The sequence below is a fragment of the Dipodomys spectabilis genome, unplaced genomic scaffold (genome assembly GCF_019054845.1).
Source record: "Dipodomys spectabilis isolate Male_0828 unplaced genomic scaffold, ASM1905484v1 ptg000266l, whole genome shotgun sequence".
NCBI lineage: Eukaryota > Metazoa > Chordata > Mammalia > Rodentia > Heteromyidae > Dipodomys > Dipodomys spectabilis.
In genome coordinates this window covers 140,883-163,331 of record NW_024870943.1, presented here as the reverse complement: position 1 = coordinate 163,331, position 22,449 = coordinate 140,883, and the positions used below count along the sequence as shown (strand labels likewise).

At 47.9% G+C, this 22,449-nt stretch overlaps 1 pseudogene; it reads right to left on the bottom strand.

Annotated features, from left to right (window-relative positions):
- LOC122125473 overlaps nucleotides 1–22,449 on the bottom strand; it is a 260,765-nt pseudogene extending 238,316 nt beyond the window's left edge.

Here is a 22,449-nt window from a genome sequence, read left to right as displayed (position 1 = left end):
ACAGTCCATACATAATGACATGGGTGGTTATGCAGAACTCATAATTGGTTTTTTTTTTTTTGGTCCAGTCGTGGGGCCTGAACTCTGGGGCTGGGCCCTGTCCCTCAGCTCTTCAGCTCAAGGCTAGCGCTCTACCACTTGAGCCACAGTGCCACTTCCGGCTTTTTTCTTTTTGCTTATGTGGTGCTCAGGAATCGAACCCAGGGCCTCATGCATGCAAGGCAAGCGCTCTACCACTGAGCCACTTTCCCAGCCCCTCATAATTATTTTTTTAAAGGATGAATTGGGCCAGGTTATGTTGTTGAGTGCAGCCACCAGCATCCAAACATGATGGTGAGGATGCCCATTCATCCACCACAGTCCAAGATTGTACTTATTAGTAAGATTAGCTCACGACCAGTCCATTAATTGAGAGTTAGTTCCAGAAATATTGGTAACAAATGACTGTACATGCCTGCACCTTATTGGATGAGGCTCTCCTGTAGATACTACTATTTGTGAAGAATTAATGCAACAGGGTATCATATAGGATGGAGTAGAATTTGCATGAACTGGGTGTTCAGTTGGCAAAGATGTCATCTGCATATTGTAGATCTGATTTTTTTGTCCGTGATCCAAATTTTATGAGTCATGGATAGCATTATAATGCAGCCTGGAATGGAGCCTTAGAGCTGGTGGTAAAGCATAAAGGAGTTCCAATGCCTGAAGCTGAGATATTTCCCATCTTGGTGTGCTGGATGAAGGGATAGGGGGTTGTACTGTATGCTGATCTATTGATGTGAATGAGTACTTCAACTCCCTCCCAAGTTGTAGGGTGCACAATCGGGGGATCCGGCACGTACGCCCAATGTGTCAGCATTTGTGTCATCTGAATGAGCCTCCACAATGCTAATGTTATGCTCAGGCAACAAGTGAGATTTATTTTCTTCCTGTGAAAAAACACAAACATGTTCTCGACCCCAAGTTAAAAGCAGATCGGGGCCCGTGCCAATCACCTGTTAAAGGATCCTTTCACTTAACTTGGGCAAAAGCTCTTTGCTCTCTTTTTTTCCCCAAAACCACTGTGCTGCAGAAAGGCCATTACAATCTAAGGTTAAAAAATGTAGTACAAATAAAGTGTGAGAAGAATATTAACAGGAGAGAAGGGGTGTAATTCCCCCATTTTAATTTAAAAATTGGGTGTTTTAACAGCCCATTGGTTTGTTTAACAATTTCTTGTTCTTGAGGAATATAGAGAATATCTGTAGAGTGAAAAATCTGGTAAGATTTACAACAAGTTTGAAAAGTTGTCCGACATATGTTTAGGAAGTCCCATAGTGGCAAAGCAGTGTAGGGAAGGAGCAATACAATGTTAGCTAGTCTTCCTGGCAAGAGGAGTAGCCATAATAAAATTAGAGTAGGTATATGGTAACATGGACAAAGCAAAGCCATCCAAAAAATGGAATCAGGCAGGAGTTTAGTCTATTTTTTCCACGGTGGAGGTGGTCAGGGTAACAATGTAGATTTCCTCCAGGTGACTGTCAGGCTGTAACAGCAGCAGCAGCAGGGTCTCTCAGTGGCTCCAAGGGACTGTCACACCTCGTGCTGGGCTGTAAATTTCTACAGACTGGTTAAGGATACAAGTAATACATAGGCTTGGCAGGCTGTGGCCCCACTAGTTTTTTTTTTTAATTTTTTATTGTAAAGATACTATCCAGAGGGTTACAGTTACTTGAGCAAGGTAATGCTACACTTCCTATTGGACATTGTTACCTCCTCCATTGTTTTTCCCCTACCATCCCTTCCCTCCCTACCTTCCCCGCGGTTCTTTTTTTTTTAATCGTGGTTAAGGAATTACATAATTTCCCGAATTTCACAGTATTGTAGAATAATGAGGCTCATTTAAAGTCAAAAGTTCATTCTAACTTTCCTGGAGCAAATTGTCTATCATGGTCTATGACATATAACAGTGCAGAGGTGGGGGGCGGGAGGGGGAACCAAGATGGCAACTGGGCAGTAGGGAAACGCCATAGCTCTCCCCTACCAAAAAGAGAGTTCGAGTTCCAATGCTTAATCTCCCCAAGAGACCACCAACAACAAAAAGACGAACACTCAGAGAAAAACAGGAGGTGGAAAATAACAAAAAAGAAAGAGAGGAAAAGAAGAATTTCAGAACAGAGAAGAGCGAAGACCCCCTCCCCCAACCTTCACTGTCCGTGCAGCAGTGCACCAAGCTGCAGACAGCCGGCCTGGTGGGGGCTGCCTTAGTCGTACAGACACAGGGGGCTGCGTGCAGATCACCTGCGCAGAAGCCGCCTATGGTACCGGTTTGCAGACCTGCTGATCGCCACAAACAGAGAAACCTACCAGCTGGGAGTCTCCACGAAGATCCCAACCCCACCCCTCACTCTCCAGAGCAGAGAGGCTCCATCCCGCCAAAGCTGCTAGGCACCTGCAGTGCATCAGGCCACCTCCAGCCCGCCCAGCGGGGGCTACTAGAGTCCCAGAGACTCAGGTAGCTGCCTGCAGATAGCTCAGAAGCCGCCTGAGGTACCCCTGTCAGACCCGCCGATTGCAACGACCCGGCAGGGGCCGCCGGGGTCCCAGAGACACAGGGGGCTGCCTGCAGATAACCCGTGCAGAAGCCTCCTGAGGTATTGATGTCAGACCTGCCGACTGCGATAAACGGAGAAACCCCCGAGCCCAGAACTCAGCCCCACGACAAGAGCTCCCAGAGCTACATGGGACGCCCATGGAACAGCAAAGCAAAGGACCTACAAGGAAGTGCTGCTGATATGGAGAGTGTAAACTTCAGCACTCAGAACCTATAAGGAGGCCCAGCCCCCACCCCTTGCTCCACTAGTTTTTAAGACTATTTTGACAATAGCCCAGGACAATTTACCAAGATGACAACCTTTTTACTAGATAGTTCTTTTAATAGGGCTGATTTTCTAGGCAGATTTAGAGGGCTCAGGCCTGTACTACTATTTTCCATGCCTTTTGCTTCTGCCTATTTTGCCAAAAAAAATTTTTTATGACTCTGGTCCATTGTTCTAAAAAGGGGATGATGGGTGAAGATTCATCTTCTGTAACTTCTTCAAGCTGACTCAGGGTGTTGCTCCTACCCAGCCAGGAACCTATAACCTTAGTCTATTTTACAAAGAGGTTACCAGGGTTAGATGTCATTAAGAACAATATTTTAACTTTTGACAAATACACCACAGCAGTGTAGTTTGTTTAGCACTCTGGTTTGTAATAGCATCTTTAGGAATGTGACCTCTAGTGACCCTAACAATGCCTAAGTCACCTGTGCAGGCCTTTAGACAGATGTCAATAGAAACACACTCTTAGGTTTACAAACTTTTTTCTTGAACAGATAAATTTCATGTAGCTGGTGTTAGCTCAAAAGTTACTGTCAATTAGGGCTTTTGGCACATACAGGGGTTGGGATTTAAACCATCCCCCACATTTTATAACTTTAGCTTTTTAGTACTATCACAGATTACTAACAAGTTTCTGTCCCTACAATGTAGATAGTCATGGACATGAGGCATGCTTACAACCTATCTTCCCATGACCTCCTGGCTCTGACCAATTTTTGAAGGGCCATGCACAAAAGACTCTAGGATCTGACATTTCTACCATCCAAGCAGTGGCTTACTCCTCTGGATGCTCCTCCATTGCTCTTGTCCCAGGAGTGTCTTCTCTAAACTGGGATAAATGCCTGATTTGCATTCTCTTAGCTGGTCGCTGGACTTGAACTCGGGGTCTGAGTGCTGTCCCTCAGCTTTACAGCTCAAGGCTAGCACTCTGCCACTTTGACTCCCAAAGCAACTCTTCTGAGTAATGGTGACATTCTCACAGGGACCTTTTACTGCAGGGGCTGGCTTTGAACCAGTTTGCAGATCAATGAGTCTTATAAAAGGCCACTTTACTCCAATTAAAAGCAACAAGGTGGTCAACATAGAAGTAGCTTTTAAGCATGCTCTTACCTGAAACTTATTAAGAGCCAAAGTTACATCTGACAAACTTGTAAGAATCCTCTGTGCTTTGCTCTGGGCTTGTTGGAAACTTAAAAAATCTATAAGACCAAACTGGAATGGCAATTAAGCAATTATTTTGGTAATCTTAATATTTCCACTTTGAGGCAAATGTTAAGAACAATTTTACTTTTAAACTTTATATCCAGAAATCCATTAGTAATTTTTTAAGCCTCCTATTAATCTCTTTTATTCTTTTATATTTTAGTTACATTAAAAAAAGCCCTTAAAATCCTGAGGGCAAGTGTCACTCATTGTCTCTTGGCTGCTTGTTTTAAAACAGGTACACATTAAAACTTTTAAACTCAAATCACAATTTTTCCTTAATGCAAGAATTACAATCACCATCCCTGTACCTAGAAGCTAGACTTAACACCTTTATGACTTTTAAAAACATATCCTAATTGTAGAACATCATTGAAAGCAAGTCACATTTTACAAATACATTTTTAACCCTCTTTTTAAGTCGAAGGGGCAGTTTTAGCAATACTAATCATACCATCACATCACTAATTTTTACTATCATGTTTCTAGTATTTATCTGTAGAGAAAAAGGACAGAACAAAGCTGGGCCACTTGGCCCCTCCTATGGAATGGGCACGCACCTAGTCTCACTCTTTAGGGTAAGATGAACTGCCAGCTTGTCCTCTTTTACCATGTGTGGACTCCTCCCATGGCCCGTCCCACCGTGTATGACCAGCTGAACTGCACTTTCCCCTGTTTACCCTTTACCCCTAAAGATAGGTCTTTTGTTGGCTTTTAAGTATTTTCCTTTTCTTATCTCTTGGTTTTTGAATGAAAATACACAGTTTTAGACAGACAGAACAGGTAATGTATTTGACAGTGTTAAACAAAATTTTATACTTCAACTTCTAATATTTATCCCCAAATTTTAGCCAAGGGAAAGAAATTCCAAACAGCCAAGGCATTTTTGTTAAGCCAGATAACTTGATTACAGTGTAAACAGCCTTATACATTTTAAAATATCAGATTTTTTAATTTTTAAGTTAAAGAATCCTTAAAAAGTCCTTTAAAACAATGTGAAAATTGTTTAAAATTTTTGTGATGTCCAAACCTCATAACCTTTTAAATTTTAAACTTAAACTCACCCAATTGTTACAGCATGCTGATAATCCTTATCTTGAACATGTTCACAAACACATACAAAACACACACAGACCTTAAAGCGCGCAAAAAATCAAAATCAGTTGTACATACATTTAAAACTGGTACCAATTCTAAAACAGAACTAGACAAGACAACAACCAAAGGCTGAGTTGGGGGCTAATGGGCCCCCAGTTTATCCCTACCTCAGAAAACATAGAACAGAAAACACACAGAAGTAAACAAGACAAACAAGTGGCCACAAAGACAAAATCAGGTCTCAGTGAATGGGGCAACATCTCACCACCATTCACAAGTGGGACTCAAATCCACTGACCAAGGGACTCGTACCCCCTCTACTCACCTCTGGAGAATTTTTCTTTTAGATTCCTGCAAACGTTGACCCAGGGGCCTTCCAAGGTGGAGGAGAATTCCCAGTCATCTTGGGGCAAGGGAAAGAAGTCCCTAGTGGCCGTCCCCTCAGACTGACAGGTTCTCCCCCATAGTCAGACCCCCTGGGCCAAGACCTGAGGCTAAGATCTTGCTGGTGTCACTTGCAAGTGCTCAGTGGCATTTTCATCAGGCTGCAAGTTCTTCTTGCCAGCCCTTTTAAGTTATTGTTAAATCCTCCAGGTTTTTCACCCTCCACCACTTCCCTATTTCTGGATCCAGAGAGGGTGGAGGAGGTGGCAGTGAAGGGTAGAAAGGGGGGTCAGTTTAAAGTGTAAGTAACAAAGAAGGAGCTAGAGAGAAACAGATATGAAAAGGGGGTGTTAGCCAGCCTCCTCAGGGCTCTCGCATCAGGATGAATCTGAGAGAAGAAACATTCCAAGAATTCCAAAATACATGCACACAAACATTGAGACAAAACACATTTACAACATGCGCATTGTAGAATGTTGGACAGAAAGTGCAGGACTAAAGACAGGCCCAAATGTCCACACTACTGTATAGTTTACCCTGATGAGGATCCGGGGACGTCTCCTCCAGGCTCAGTTGGCTGTCTTATACTGTGTCTGCCAAGACTCTTGCCAACTCCAATACAGAACCTTTATGCTACACAGAAACCAGACAATCACAAAGCAGCAATGTTTTAACTTACAGGCCATTTGCATCATAGTGTCACTGAATCCTTTTATCCATTTTTTTTTGTTAAGTTTCTAAACTAATGGTTCCTTCCTCTGGGAACCAGGGGCATACTTCCTTGACAAAGCGAATGAAACTCTCTAACTGCCACTGTCCAACTTTCACTCCTTGAGGTTGAAGCCTGGGCTTAAAAGCCTGTACATATAACGTGCGGCCTTTACCGTACCCCATAATTTCTTACTCCCAACTATACTTTCACCCACTCTCTTTTTCCGGGCGCGTCCTCTTAACTTAGCGGAGTCCTCTGCCTTGATCCCAGATTTTCAGGTCCCGAATCGGGCGCCACTTGCTGGAGCCGGCCGGCAACCAAAGGGCATCCTGAATTAGGGGGTAAGGAGGAGAAAAATAAAGACATAAGACAAAGCATGGGGTCGGGAGGTCTGCAGCTCAAGACTGCAGCACCGTTTGTTTTTAACTTTCCCTAATATATACTATTAGAAGTCAAGAGGTAACATAAGGTTACAATAGTCCAGAAAAACAAGGAAAATTTCAGTAAAAACAGAGTACAGTAAAGCAAGACAAGGTCAACTGGTAGAAAGTAAAACATACTCTGCAGACATAGCAAAGCAATCCCGGGCACCTGGTGTTTTTTAAGTAAGCCAGCTCCTTGTACGTGCCTTCAAGTGAGCACAGGGGTCAAGATGACCTTACAGCATTACTGTCGGCTCCAAACAAATATCAGAGGTAATATTAAGATATGATACTAGGACACAAGATCCACTAATATAGCTTATGGTTACTAGATTTGAACTACTTTAATCATTGGATAATCTTATGTGTTAGTATATGATTTCATAAATGACTTTAACTATATGATGATGTAATAGTCATACTGCAAACATTTTGAATCCCCTTTGTGACTTAATTTTACAAATATTTAAAATTGTGTTGCATTTCTGTTTTGCTTTTTAATAAAAAGATGTTTCACAAAAAAAAGAGAAGATGTAGTCTATTTCCATCAAAAAGTATGACTAGGCCAGGAACAAGAAGGAAATCTTGTCATTTGCTGTCATATCTGTAGAACTACAGATTGCTGTGGAAAATGCAAGAAGTGAGACACAGAAAGGCAAATGTATGTTCTTGAAACAGACAAGAACAGGACAGAGGAATTGTCAGCAAGACCAGAAGGGTCCAGGTGAGGAATGGAGTCACATGCAATGAGGTAGACCAGATACCCAGGGTGAGGAGTCACTGCTGATCCTCTCCTGAACACAGTGACAAATTTCTGCTTCAAAATCACCACTGATAATGATGAAAAGGAGTAGGGAATTAGAGAATGAAGTTACCTCCTCAGAAATGACTAGGCATGAAAAGAGATCACTCATCACCCTTTTAGGAATATGCAGGAAATGCTTGCCTCTAATCTCCAAATGGGATCTCTGGGGATGAAAACATTTTTAGAAAAAAATGGCCATTATTGCCAAAGAAAATCCTGTACAGGAATGTCTCATTCTATTTTCTTTCTTTTTTTTGTGCCATCCAGGGCCTGGATGCTGATGATGAGTTCTTTTATTCCAGACTGGCAGTCTACAACTAGAGAGTGGAGATAAGAATGGGAGATAAGAATGTCATGGGCTTTCTAGACCAGGCTGGCTTTGAACCTTGATTCTCTGATATCAGGCTCCAGAGATTGCATCCGTACAGGTTCCATTTTTCTTTTCTAAGAGCATATATGATATAAAAGAAAAGGAGACTGAGATGAGAAGGGCTAGGAAGGTGGCTCAGTGGTAGAGTGCTTGCCTAGCCTGCATGAAGCCCTGGGTTCAATTCCTCAGCAGCACATACATAGAAAAAACCAGAAGTGGTGCTGTGGCGCCAATGGTAGAGTGCTAGCCTTGAGCAAAAGCAGCTCAGGAACAGTGCCCAAGCTCTGAGTTCAAGTCTCAGAACTGAAAAATTAAAAGGGAAGGGACACTTTGGGTAAGAAACTTTGGGGACACATGGCTTCCACACCGCTGAGGTTGTTTACAGACAGTCATCTCAAGTTGGGCCTCAGTGTCTCCTGCTGGCCTACTGGGATCCAGGAGAGGTTAGCGACTGCACCCCTCCCCTGCCCTCTTAAGAAGCACCCACAAGAAAGTGAAAAGTGTCTTGATAATTGTCACATGGGGGAAAAGAAAAGTTTACTGGGAACTTGGCTTGCTACAACAGGTGAAGGGAAAATCACTGCTCTCGAGGGAAACAACCTCACCTGCGGCCCTCCTGGACCCCTATCTAAGGAGCCCTCTGCAGCTCTGAAGTGCCCATGTGCATCTCAGAAATGACCCACCCTGCCATGCACATTGTGAGAGAAGAGGCGAGCACTTGTGTTCACTGCCACTGGAGAGGCGCAGCCTACAGGAGAGACCCCAGGTTCCACACTCTGGGTAAGGTATCACTTTAGGAGCAGGGATTCTTGATTGAACCCGGTTGCATAACAAAGAAACAGGGAAGGATAGGAATGGGCTAGGACAGTGAAAAGAACAGGGGTTCCAGGCCCCTCACCCCCAAGTCCTGTTGGTTCCTAACTTCGTCTCCCCTCACAGAGTCTGTCCTGGTTTATGACAAGTGAGGAGGAATCCTGATTGTCTAGGGGCTTGGGACAATGTATTCACATCAGCTACTCTAGCATGGCATTTGAACCTAAAATTGCCCCCCTCTCTGTGTCTGTGATCCACCTCCTTCTTAACCCGCAACATCCCAATGTAGACCTGGTTCATCTTCCTGGTATTTCTTCTGTGAAATGTGGGCTCCGTGTTGAGGAAACCGTGACACCTGGAACCCACTCCTGCAGCCAGCGTATTGAGGTTTAAGTGCATGTGACCCTGGGCACCTGTCACGCATATTGCAAGTTCCATTCTTTATTCAGTCAGAGAGCTTGAACTCAGGGCTTGCTCATGTTCTTTGAGCCCTTTTTGCTCAAGGCTAGGCCTCTACCACTTTGTGCCACATATCTACTTTCAGTTTGCTGGTGCTTAACTGGAGAGAAGAGTCTCAGAGACTTTCCTTCTCTGGGTGGCTTTGAATTGGGAATCCAAGGTCTCAGCCCCTGAGTAGCTAGGATTACAGTCTTGATCCACTAGGGCCTTGCTTGTTTAGAATTTTAGATCTGATTCTACAGAGGAGAAATGCAGCCGCCTTCACTTCAGAACCTGACTCACCTTCCCTTAATGCTATTTCTCCAGGTTCACCCATTTCCCTGAACATGCCATCTTCCTCTTCCCGATGGATGAATAGAATTGGATTTTTCCTAATACATGAGAGACAGTAGAAGAGTATTTCCAGTGATGTGAATGCTGGATGGAGAATGTTGTGTTCCCTTGGCACCATGCAGGCCTCAGTTTCCCAAGCCAGGGCCTCTGAATGAGACTCAAGGAACAGAGAGGATGGGAGATGCCTATGTGTGTATGGAGGTGATCCTCTTAGGCCAGACTGTGGTTGGGTTTGTGGGTAATTTGTCTCTTCTCTCCCATTATCTATTCCTTTCCTGCATGGGGAACAGGATGAGAGCCACAGACTTGATTCTTAGGCACTTAATTGTAGCCAACTTCCTAAGTCTTCTGTGTAGGGGTGTTCCCCAAACCATGGTGGCTTGGGGCTGGAGAAATTTCTTCAATGATGTGGGGTGCAAAATGGTCTTCTATCTTCACCGAGTGGGCAGGGGGGTGTCGATTGTTAGCACTTGCTCCCTGAACATCTTCCTTGCTGTCAGCATCAGCCAGGGAGACTCCAGAAGGGCAGGGCTGAAGGGGAGAGCCCACAAGCACATTGTCTCCATCGTCTACCTCAGCTGGGGGGTTTTCCTCCTGGTGAGCATTGTTAATCTCAAGTTCATGACCGGACCCAAAGCATACGAAAATATGACGAGTTTTAAAGCCTATGGATACTGTTCTTCCGTGCGTCACAACCCAGCTGCTGCTGTGCTGTATGTGGCCCTGCTCTCGTTGCCTGATGTTCTATGTCTGGGGCTCATGCTTTGGGCCAGCACCTCCATGCTTTTTATCCTGTACAGACACAAGCAGAGAATGCGACACATCCAGAGGCTCAGCGACTCCACCAGAGCCTCTCTTGAGTCCATAGCTACCATAAGCATCCTCCTATTGAGCGCATTTGTCTCCTTTTATACCATGTCCTGCGTCTGTCAGATATGCTTGTCTGTGATTTACAACCCCAGCCCTGTGCTGCACCATATTACGGTGTTTGCTATGGGATGTTTCCCATCCCTCAGCCCTTTCCTGCTCATGAGCGGACACTCCACTCCCTGCAGCCTCCCCTTCACCTGCACAAAGAAGAAGAAAATGGTCCTCCCCTGAGGACCACCAAGCTTGCATCTCTGCTGAGCTTTGCTTGTCCATTCAACAATCTCCATACCTAGATAAAAGTCATCTGCTGAGAGATAGAAATGTGCACACAGGTCCACATCTGCACATTTGTGTGCTATATATCTGTGTGTGTGTTCATCTGTCTCTATTGTGCTGGCCCACAAAATTATATGAAAGTGGAAATGTTAGATTTTGAAATAATACTTCTTAGGTCATGTCACCTTCTTCCAGAGAATCTGCCCCATTAAATGGTAGTCCTGTCAAATTCAAGATAAACTGGTTAAACTCACTCTACATGTTTTCTTAATTCTATTTTGAGTCTTTTGATTTTTTTCTTTCTTTCTTAATAGTTCCCTATGCAATGAAACAAATAATTCTTAAAACCCTTTCTGTTCTGGAGACAAAAGTAGTTGGAAAGAAAATAGCACGTGGCAATTGTTTTCTATCATATTTATAAGATGATTTCTATGTTGCTTTGTATGTCCCTCCCCCACAGTATAACCCATGCTTTCACTGTATTTGATGTTGGTATATTTTGTGGAGTGGAAGGGAAAAAACAACTCGTTTAACTAGGGATACAGGTGGACCCATTGCAACAATGCGATGTACAGTCGTTATGTCGAAAAATGAACTTTACAACTTTGGTGTGTGTGGAGGGAATCAGGTTGGGGGAGGGCTGGAGTATGGGAACGGATAGGAAGGAGAAACAAAGAGGAGGCAACAAAACTTGATAAGAAACGTACTCGTTATCTTTCACATATAATTGTAACTCCTCTGTAGGGTATTCTCACAATAACAAAATAAAGAAAAGAAAATAGCAGCTGGGTGCGGTGATTAATGCCTGTGTTCTGAGTTCATGAGGAGGCGAGATCTAAGGATCACATTTCAAAGCCAGTCTAGGCAGAAAACTCTCTGAGACTCTCATCTCTAATAAACCACCAAAAAAAACCCCAAACAAACATGGAGGTGGTGCTGTGGCTGAAGTGGTAGAGCACTAGCCTTGAGTCAAATTTCCCAGGGACAGAATGGAGGCCCACATTTCAAGCCCCAGGCCTGGCACAAAGAAGGAAAGAGAGAATGAGGGACACAGACACACAGACAGAGACAGACAGAGAAGAGAGAGGGCAAGCCAGCAAAGAAGGAAGGAAGGAAAGAAGGAAGGAAGAAAGAAGGAAGGAAGGAATGAAGAAAGGAGGGAAGGAAGGAAGGAAGGAAGGAAGGAAGGAAGGAAGGAAGGAAGGAAGGAAGGAAGAAAGGAAGGAAGTGCTGCTGGTGTAGTACTATCCACAAACATCAAGACTCCTTCCTGACAGTTACTCCGTTAGTCTTGTCCTTGCTTATTTCTTACACATAATTTATTTTCACAACTCTTTCTTTTTCTTGGAAATCTATGTTACATATCTCTAGACTCTGCTAATTCAACAAGCACATTAAGTGTACTTCTGAAAAGCACCTTTGTTAATATAAGGCTGTTTTTAAAACACGAATGCTCCTTGAGAAAGTCCCTTGCTTGGCTATTGTGACATTTCCTGCAGTGCTCCTCATGTCCCTTGTTACTTTACCACAGCCTCTGGGTTGCAGGTCAGGGCTGCTGTGCTGAATGTGAGGAGGGGTCTCCTGTCCAGGGCTCTCCACCTCCACCCTTTTCTTCTCAGGAATGAATTGAAAGGTGACAGCAAGCCAGAAGTAGCACTGATGTCCTGGGGACAGTCATCAGCCCTGAGAACAAAAGCTCAGGGATAGGACACATGCCCTGAGTTCAAGTCCTGGGACCTGCACAGAAAAGGAAAGCAAGCAGATGGCAGGCCTGCCTCCAGGAGCCATCAAGGGACTATATGCCGGGTGTTGAGTGGACTGTGGCTTCTGAGCCAGGCGCCTCCTCCTGATCCTGAAGTTCCCACAGCCACCCCACTACAGAAAGGCTTGAACCACAGGTCCTGCCATCCCTGCACTCCCTCCCCCCACACTCGCTTTAGCCAGATTCCGTATCTGCGCCATGCCCTTAATCCAGCCCAAAGTCATTCCACCCAGCACAGGCATGCTCTGGTCTCCTTTGGGAGCTGTGTGGTGTCATCATTAACCTCACACACACCTGTTTCTCTCCTCACCTGGTGTTCCCTTCCCCAGAGGTCTTCCCCGTCTGTGTCACCTTGGAGAGTGTGGATGTGGACTTAGCCTCCTGACCTAGGGGCAGCGTGTGTCCTCCATCAGCTCCCTGCCTTGTGAGGGGACGCAGGCTTTCCCTGTCCCCACTCCACCCCCTGTCAGCACTCGCTCCCCAGGAGCACCCCACCCTCTACTGACCTCACCTTCTGTCTTGAGCAGGATCCAAATCCAAGACAACCCACGCCCCGTGCTTCCCCTACCCCACAGCTCTCAGCAATGCTCCTCCCACTTTTCTTTTTTTTTTTGTTTTTGGTCGGCCCTGGGGCTTGAGCTCTGGGCCTAGGCACTGTCCCTGAGCTCTTCAGCTCAAGCTTAGGCTCTGCATCCCATGCATCCCTGCAGTCCACTGGAAGCACACCTGCCCATCGTCATGCTGACATGCAGCCCTGCCTGGACCTGTTACTTCTGGAGAGTTCGCACATTCAGGTTGTCTTCCTCCATCTCTGTCTCCTTTCTTCCTGAGCACCCTCGGTTCTACACCACTATCTTGTATGAATCCCTTTCCTGTTCCCTGTGTCCTTGCCACGCAGTTGGAGTGCACACAGTCGGCCACCAAACTCCTGCTCCCCTGCTGCACACCTGCCAGCCAGAGCTCACAGCCAGCTCCTGACTTGGCTTCATTCACAGCAGCACCTGGTGACTATGCTCAATATAAAGGAGGGATGAGACATGCTCACCTCTCACTCCTGGGGATGAGTTGAAGCTCCTGACAAAGCCTTCCAGAAAAAATGGGTCAGCCCCTGAACCAGCTGGGAGGTCAGCTTTCCCTCACTCCCTGCACCCTTAGCTTGGGGGCTCTGGCCCCATCCCTTGTGCACCTCCTGCTGGTAGAGCAGGCCACACTGTTTGCCATCCTCACAAAACAACCACCCTGGCCAATCGCTGCCATTGTGATGAAAACAGTGGAATTCAGAAGGGCCAAGAAAGTTCTGGGTTTTGCGGGGAAGCGCTCTCGCTAGTTCAGATATGGGAGTAACCATTGACTGACCCCTAGGACAGGCGCCATCTGACTTCTGTTCCTGGGTCACACCTGAGTCCTGGCATGATGGTGGCCACTATTGCACACTGCACACACCTTGCCTTGTCAGGTCCCTACCAGACTGTATCTACCTTCCCATTGTTTCTACTTCATTAAAATCCCTAACTACTCACTTCTTACGGCTGATAGTGCCTTAGCAGAGAAACCTTTAAAGCAGATGGATCCTTGTTATAATGAATTTTTGGTGGGTGTGGGTGGGAAATCAGTTGTGGGGCTTGAACTCAGGACTTGGGTGCTGTCCCTGAGCTCTTTTACTCATGGCTAGTGCTCTACCACTTGGAGCTTAGTGCCACTTCCAGTTTTCTGGTATGGAACTGAAGAATCTGCTGGACTTTTCTGCCCAGGCTGGCTTTGAACTGTGATCCTCAGATCTCAGCCTCAGTCTCTAAGATGACAGGTGGGAGCCACAGGTGTCCAGGGACTTACTCTTCAAATTATCCAGGACTGGTTGAGCCACACTTGCAGTTTTGGTGAAATGCAACATGGGCATGGTGCATGATCTTTCAATGCATTGTTGAAATTTCTTGCAGACATGTTATATTAAATATTTTACATCTGTGCTCTTCAAGGAAATAGGTGTCTAATCCTGTCTCTAGTCTGTTCTCATTTTGATATGAGAGGGAGTTTGGTAGCATTCTTCCTTTCCTAGTTTTTGGACCTGTCTGGGAGGCATTGGTGGTAACTCTGAACACCTGGTGTAACCCATCAGTGACTCTATTTACTGCTTGATTAAAGATGAAGTTAGGTGACTAAAATCATCTTGGATCAAACCTGATGGGTCCAACGTGCAAAGAGGTGAATCCATTTCTTGTATGTTTACTAATGTGTTGGATTAATTTTCTACTATATTTCAGTGACAACTTGAATTTTAACTGTTATGATATTCTAGTTTTTTTAGTTGATGTCTTCACTGTTCTTGGCTGAAGGCTTGTCAGTCTTAGCTATCTTCCCAAAGAAAGTTCTTACCTTCACTGATTTTTTTTTTGTCAGTCCTGAGGCTTGAATTTTGGTCCTGGGCACTGTCCCTCAGCTATTCAGCTTAAGGTGTGCACTCTATCACTGGAGCCACAGTCGCCACTTCCAGTTTTCTGGTGGTTGATTGGAGATGAGTCTCATGGACTTTGCTGAATCAGCTGGCTTTGAACCATGATCCTCAGATCTCAGCCTTCTGAGTAGCTAGGAATAGAGGAGTGAGCCACCAGAGCTCAGCTTCTTTCACTGATTTTTTTATACATTGTTCTTTTAATCTCCATTTCTTTCATTTTTACCCTGATTTGTGTGTGTGTGTGTGTGTGTGTGTGTGTGTGTGTGTGTGTGTGTGTGTGTGTTTATGTGTGTGCCTCTCCTTTGGCTTGAACTCAGGGCCTGGGCACTGTTGCTAATCTTCTTTCGCTCCAGGCTAGTGCGCTACCACTTGAGCCACAGCTCTGCTTTGTACATTCTGGGGATAGTTTATTGAAAATGAGCCTCATGGATTTTTCTGATGCCTTTGAACCACAATCCTCAGATCTGAGCTTCTTATGTAGCTCTGATTAGTGGTGAGCAGCCATCAGTTCCTGGCTGGCTCTATCCTGATTTTTATGATTCTCTTTGTATCCACTGTTCTGGGTTTGTTTTTAGACTGTGCTTCATTGTTGATTGCATTTGAGACACCTGACTTTTTCCTGGCAGGCCCACACAGCTGTAAATTCCCTAAGAGAAGCTTTTGCTTCATCCAAGAGGTTCTGGAAAGTTGTGGTATGGTTTTGATTCTTGAATTTGTAAACTTGTTCCTTCATTTGATCCTTAAGTCTTATGGCTGACTTTGGGCTTGACAGCCTATCTCTTGATGAGAGGGTGTCTTAAGCCAACATTCTAACTTGGTCTGGACTTACGGGTCCATGGCATCCAGTAGTAGTAGTTCATGAAACTGGGGCAGCAGTAGGCATCTGTTTGCTGGCTTGCTGTTTGTCAGCAGAAGTTAACGGTCTTTATCTCATCAACCTAACTTGGGTTTGATGTCTCCCCTGCTCTCGTGGGACAAGCAACTGGGGCTCCATTTCAGGTCTGTTCCCATTTGCTTGGGACAGTTTTCCACCCTGAACTTTCAGTTTTCAGTCATGGGTGGCGAAATCTCTATGCAGTGTTAGTTTATAACTGGGCCGGGCCAGCTCTCCCTCCTGGCTAACAGGCATAGGGTAGAGCCAGGACACTGCCTTACAGTTCAGACAGGTGTATACAGATCTGGAAAATACTGTCAGTTTTATGTTGTATATCAATTGGCTTTGAGACAATGCTATGTGCTCATCAAAAACATGGATGATTTTCCCAGGGCAGGGGTGTGGCTCAGTGAACAGTAAGAGGACTTGAGCAGTAGGAGGATGTGAATAATAGGAGGATGTGAACAGTAGAGCCTCCACAGGCAGCCTGGGTCCTTGGCCAGCTCTGCCACAGCAGGCAGCATGCCTAGGGGTCAGGACACTCAGTGTGAGTGTTTAGGACTAAGTCTCCTCACAGAAAAGGGCAGAGACCAAGGCCGCAGGACACTCCCCCCAACACCCACTAAGACCTGAAGGACGACTGTTTCTACACCTTTATTTCTTTTTGAAAAGAGAGAAAACGGGAATAAAATATAAACAGTACAGTTGACACAAATAAACTACTGGGGTGGAGGTGGGGGGAGGTAAGGGGAGGGGGTGGGAGGCAGGTGGGGATGGGGTCCCCATCTCAGCAGCAAGAGGCAGTGACCCGGATGCTCACGTCTCTCTCTACAGGGCAGGAGTGGCGCCTTCCTCCTGGCTGCTGTCCATCCCACCGTGTGTCCCTCAGCCTTTGGGAGGGGCCGGGCGACGTTTCCCCAGGCTGCTCAGGGAACGTGAGTGGGTCCAGGTCTGGGATCAGCCATGCACAGGGAGGGCTGTCAGCAACTCACTGACTACATGAAGGAGGAGCTCAGGGAGGGCTGAGCCGAGGGTCGGCCGAAGGCTGGGCACTGGAGGCCCAAGCACTGGCTCTTCTTCCAGCATCAGGCAAGAGACAAAACTGAAGGAACAGGAACGGGATGGCACAGAAACCCAGCCTGGCCCTCTTGCGCCCCTGCCCAGGCCCCACCACCCTCTCCCCATCCACCAGCATGTGTGGCCCTCTAGCTCTGCCTGGGCACTGCCACCCTCTGTCCCTCCCGTCACCTGCCTGGGCACCACCACCCCTCCCACCTGCCACCACCCCCCACCCCCAGCCCGCACCAGTCAAGGCCTCCTGGGCACAGTACTTGACGTCCACATCCTGGTCGTGGGTCAGCTTCTCCAGGACCGGCTTGTCCTCGCTCTGCAGTGTGCTGGAAGCAGAAGGGAAAGGGCTGAAGCATGAAGCAGATGGGGGCCCACAGCTGGGAACTCTGTTCAGGTCTGGCCACCCCTGCCGAATTACAACTTGCATCTCCAGATGGCTAGCAATGCTGAGCCACCCCTCACCTCCCTTCCCTTCACACCCACCTCCCCATAAGGCTCGCCACTGCCACTGCCGACTCCTCAGTCTACAGTGAAGCCGACACTGGGAGGAAGCAGCAGGGAGCAGTGGCAGCTGAACACAGTGGTGCACATCTGGAATCCCAGCCACAGAGGAAGCCCTAGCAATAGCTGGGCGTGGTGGCACCCGTTATCCTAGCGGTGTGAGCAGCATGCACAGACCAGGCAGCCTGGGCCACACATGCACTCTGTGAAATATAACCAAGGCAAAAAGCGCTGGGGCATGGCTCAAGTGGCAGAATGCTTGCCTAGCGAGGTCAACCCTCAGTATCACCACAAAGGAAGAAACAGTGTAGCTGGAGAGGAGCATAAGAACAGCGAGACCCAGCTCACCTGTTGTCGAGGATGGGACTGATCTTCTGCAGGGACTAGGCCACATTGAAGGGGACCTTGGCAATGGGGTCCACTCCCATGCGCATGACAGTGGGCAGCATGTACTTGGTAGTGATATCCTGCCCGCACACCTCCGACAGAACCTGACAAGCACGTGCACACAATCAGTACAGTCAGTGACTGGCACCTGGGCCCGGGTGGTGAGGCTGAGCAAAACCTCTCTGGCATCCAAAGGTTGCACACAACTGACACCACCTCCCCGCGACTATGATTTACAATGAGCTCAACTCTGAACATGCAGCCAATGGTGTACCTCACAACAGCTCACCCACGCCCAGGCCAAGGGTGTCAGATGCCTTGAGACCGCCCAGCTCCAGATGTGTACCACTGGCCTTGGCCTCGGGCCTCTCCACTCCCAAGCTTGGTGTCACGCCAGGGATGTGCATGCCCCTCCCCTGGCAAGCCGGCTCCTGGGTACAGGTGGCACGTGGGCCACACTCATGTTTATGCAGAAGATGGTGGTCATGCAGTGCAGGTAGTTGGGGTCTCCAGACATATCCAGCACCTTGGGGATGATGGTGGCATGTGCTGACTCCTTCCTGAACCTCTCCACCAGCTTCTTGAGGTTGCTGGTGGCTGCCTTACAAATGGCATAGACTGCACGGGGGAAAGTAAGGCCATAGGGGAGTTTTAGAGTGGGTCATGGCTCAAAGACAGCCTTTCCCAGGGTTCAAACATCAGGGGGCAGGGCACAGACAGAACAGTGGCGTGGCCCCACCCACTGGCTGCCAGCTCCTTCTGGCAGGACTCACCATGGTCCAGCAGCATGCCATGCATATCGAGTTGAGTTTCTCATCAAAGAATTCCACTCCCTGCCAGAGGAGAGAGGTGGTGAGGGCTCCAAGGATGAGCTAGGCCAGCCACCCTACTCTCCCCTCCCCACCATACCTGGCATGCCCTGGATCACGCACCATCTGACCAGCCAGCAGGGGCATGTACTTGATGATGGCCAGCCTCACCTGCCACTTTGCATCCTCGGCTAGCTCCATGATGGTGGGCAGCAGCGACTAGGACAGCTGCTGGATGTCGATCACCTTGTTCACGCAGTCCAGGTTGATGTTCAGCCGCACTCCGGGCACTGCAGAGGATGGGGCTTCAGTGATGCCTGGCCCAAGGCAGCCCAGAATGGAGGGAGGGGAGTGCCACCCCACAGAAACACCCTACAGACCTGCCATCTCCCCAGGGCCACTGCCCAGCCCCAACCTGGCCCCAGGGACACAGTGACAAGGCCACATACAGAGCCACACTTGTCATTAAGTAACAGAGGCTTGGGCATCATATGACACCTGCAGTCAATCTGAGAGAACTTGCAGGAATCATGAGGAAAAATAACACAGTGGGAGAAGAAAGGTGAGCCCCAGCTCCGCCCAGGACAGATGTGTCAGGACCCAATTGAGGCTTGAGCCAGAAGGGAGGAGTCAGGGCACTTGGCCCACCAGTACTGAGACTTGCCCCTTTCATTCCTGTCACCTCAACTCCCTCCACTGACATGAGACCCCACCAGAACACAGCTCTGCCTCCAGGACAAGCCTCATCCATGCCATGCTCCCACTATCCAGCAGGGCCCGGGCAACACAGCAGGTGCTCCATGACAGAGAGTTTGAACTGCTCCTGCCTCCCAGATCGTGAGCTCTGATCAACCTCACACGTGCATGCTTACCCATCACACATCGACTCATCACTCAGCTCAGAAGCCCCGCTGGACTCCATGATAGCCATCAATCACCTTGGCAGGGGGATACGGGAGGGGACATTTGCCTGGTCCTTCAGCTTGGCCAGGAAGAGGAGCAGGAGGTGCTCAAGGGTGTTGTCTTTGCCCAGGATGGGAGAGAGGTCCATGATGACAGAGGCCAGGGCTGACTTCACATGTCGGTTGGCATCTGACACCAGTTCCTGGGAGGGAGGCCCAGGGGGACCTGCCTCAGCCTCCTCTGCAGATGACTGGCAGGGGGCATGGGGACGGGCTGCAGGGTCCATGCCTCCATCTACTTGGCTGCAGCCTGTGACCCATGTGCCTGGGGCATTTCCACAGCCTGTTCTGTGCCCTCTTTCCTGCCCAGCTGACTCCCTCCGCCAAACCAGTTACCTTGATGCACGGCAAGATCTGGGTGATGATCATGATCTCCTGACAATCTGTGGAGAGGTTCTTGCAGAACTCTGCAGGCCAGGGTGGGGGATGAGATGGAGCCGGCTGCACCTCCACCCTGAGCCTACCTCCTCAAGCATGGGTCACGGGCACCCACCTTTCACCTTGTGGGAGGTTGCGGCCCTCACCTCGGCCTCACAGTCCTTCATCAGGTTCTGGAGGGCGGGCACCAGGTCTGTCTTGGTGATCTCAGGCCCCACTGCTTTCTGGAGCTGTAAACCCAGAACCAGAAGAGCCAGGGTGTGTGGAACGAAAGGTGGTCTGGCAGCCTCTCTCAGCTATTGAGGCCAAAATCCAGGCAGAAGTGGTGCAGGTGTGGAGACTGGGCAGGCTGCTTTCCCCAGAGCCAGCCTTCGTCTCCAGCAGCGTGCGCCAAAACCACAGACCTTAGTTCACATTATCCCAAGTGGGGCTTTCTGTGACCTGATCCACAAACATGCCAGCGATGCAGTCTCCTGCTTTTACATTTATACTAAAATATAGTGTGCTGAGTCACTAAATGGGCAGGGGAGCTAAGGAGAGACTCTTCAGAAGAGGGAAGAATGGCAAAGAAACACATGAGGAAATGCTCATCATCTCTGAGCATGAAGGAATTACAAATCACAACAACTTTGAGATTCCATCTTAATCCAGTTAGATTGGCCAGCACTGTGAATTCGAACAAATGCTGGCAGGTATATGGAGAAAAGGAGCCCTACTGTGCAGCTGGTAGGAATGTGAACTAGTAGAGCCACTCAGCACAGCAGTCTGCAGGTTCCTCTAAATACTAAACACAGACCTTCCCTACCACCCACTCCTGGGCATCTACACTGAGCATCATGACAAGGACACCTGCACACCCATGTTCACTGCCACACTATTCACAATAGCCAAGATATGGAAACAGCCCAGATGCCCCACAGTAGATGAGTGGACCCACAAAATGTGGACAATGGTACTTTACACATTCATTAGAAAGAATAAAATAATGTCATTTGCAAGGAAATGGATGGAACTAGAACAAATCATGAGAAGTGAGGTAAGTCAAGACTGGAGATAAATGGTGCACGTTCTCTCTGATATAAGGAAGTTAGATCTAAAATGCACTGGGATATGACAACTGCCACAGGATTCCAGAGACTCACACACAGTGAGACCAAAGGAGAATAGTCTTAGGAGAGAATCACAAAGGCCCAATGCCTAAGCGTCTCTTCATATTCATATAAAATATTACACATACTAAAACAAAACCCAAAATGTGGAAACAAAATACATCTATATTTTTTGGTTTTAGCTTTTGATACTTCTGTCTTTTTTATCTGATAAAGAGTCTGTTCTCATGTTATCTCTGGGAGGGGGGGGGGGAAAGGATAGAAAAAAATAGTGCATCCATGGAGCTCACAGGACACCGATGAAAGTGAACAGCACAACTCGTGGGTAGAGATGGGAGGGAGGGGTTGGGAGGGAATGATAGAACAGCGGACACTCACTGTACAAAAGGAAATGTCCTCATTCTCTGACTCATGCATGCCATTGTAATCCCTCTGTACATCCCCTCTATAATAACAGTACACATGTATAAAATGGGCTGTGCACAGCAGCTCACACCTACAATCTATCTAGCTATACAGGAGGCAGAGTTAGGAGAATTGGAGTCCATGGTTAGCCTAGGCAAAGGTGGAGATCCTAGCTGAAAAATAAATCCAAAATGTAGGGTGTGCCTCAAGAAGGGGGGCACCTGCCCAGTGAGCACAAGGCCCCAGTTCACTTCCCAAGTTGCCAGTATGAACACACGTTTGGACGAATGTGTGCCTAGTGACTCTTCCTTTTCTTGGTTGCCAGAGATGCCTTACGCTTGCTCCTTACCATCACCAGAGCCGATGGGACCACACTAAGGGCACACACAGGCATAGCCCTCCAAGGGCCTCATGCTCTTTTACTAGTGTAAGTGGTATGGAGTGCTGATGGACAGCCCTGTTTCTACCTCAGCTCCTTGTCTGTCTGCAGCTTCTACTCCTGGCCAGGACAAGAGTCTCCCTTGGAGCCCAGGACAGAGAGCTTCACTTTCCCACCTTTCCAGGTCCTTGCCGTGTACAAAGCAGGGCGAGTGACAGCTTCTCAGTGTGAATGTGCGCCCCTGACACTGCCAAGATCCAGCCCTGGCTTCTCTGCCCACGGATGTCAGGCTGCCCGCTCCCATGCAGGACAGACATGAGTCCCTTTTCCCTTCAGCCTTGGCCCTGCCTGTGCACTGCAGGCCTCACACACCTCAGTGAATTTGTCGGCCACCATGTAGCGGGTGTGCCAGGACCTGTCCTCGGCCGCTGGGCGCAGTGTGGGCATCACCAGGGCCCCCAGGTCCTCCTGGGGCAGGAACTGGGCAATGTTCACACACATCTCCACCGCCAGCAGCCTCACGGAGTCCTGGGGAGCAGAAGGGGTGCTGAGTGTCCCTGGGGCATAAGGGCAGAGGGCTCAGTGGCGGAACGGGGGAGGGGTAAAGGGGGAGAGGAGGAAGGGTGGAGCAGGGACCCACCTGCTCATCAGAGGCTAGGTTGGAGAACATGGGGATGATCTCACTCTTGACATTGTCCAGCTCTAGGACCTTGGCAAACTCCCCCAGATTAGAAGCTGTGGCCCGCTGCACCAT